Source organism: Acomys russatus, chromosome 16 (assembly GCF_903995435.1).
Source record: "Acomys russatus chromosome 16, mAcoRus1.1, whole genome shotgun sequence".
Taxonomy (NCBI): Eukaryota; Metazoa; Chordata; class Mammalia; order Rodentia; family Muridae; genus Acomys; species Acomys russatus.
The window spans coordinates 35797704-35798053 of NC_067152.1; positions in this window are offsets into that span (position 1 = coordinate 35797704).

The window sequence follows — 350 nt, forward strand, 5'->3', positions numbered from 1 at the left end:
TGGTCCACAGCCCATGACCGTTGGCGGAAGTGTTTGCCTGATTGACTGAAGGATGGATGTGCCAGAAACACACAGCCCTGCTTTGGTTTGCACTCTTCTGAGTCAAAAGCATGCAATGCTTTTTAAAGTTTTCCCCTTCTAACTTAGGACACGTCCACATCTGAAAGGAGGGGAGATCATTGTGTCGGCAGCCATCAGAGCTAATACTCAACTTTGGTTGTGGAAACCACTACCTAGCTTTCCCTGTGCTGCCAGAGGTGATCACACCAATCAAATCAAGTGTGTGTTGCTCATAATCTCCGTCATGGTTTCCGCTGCCACCCACGAAGAATTTTTAAAAATATGTTTAA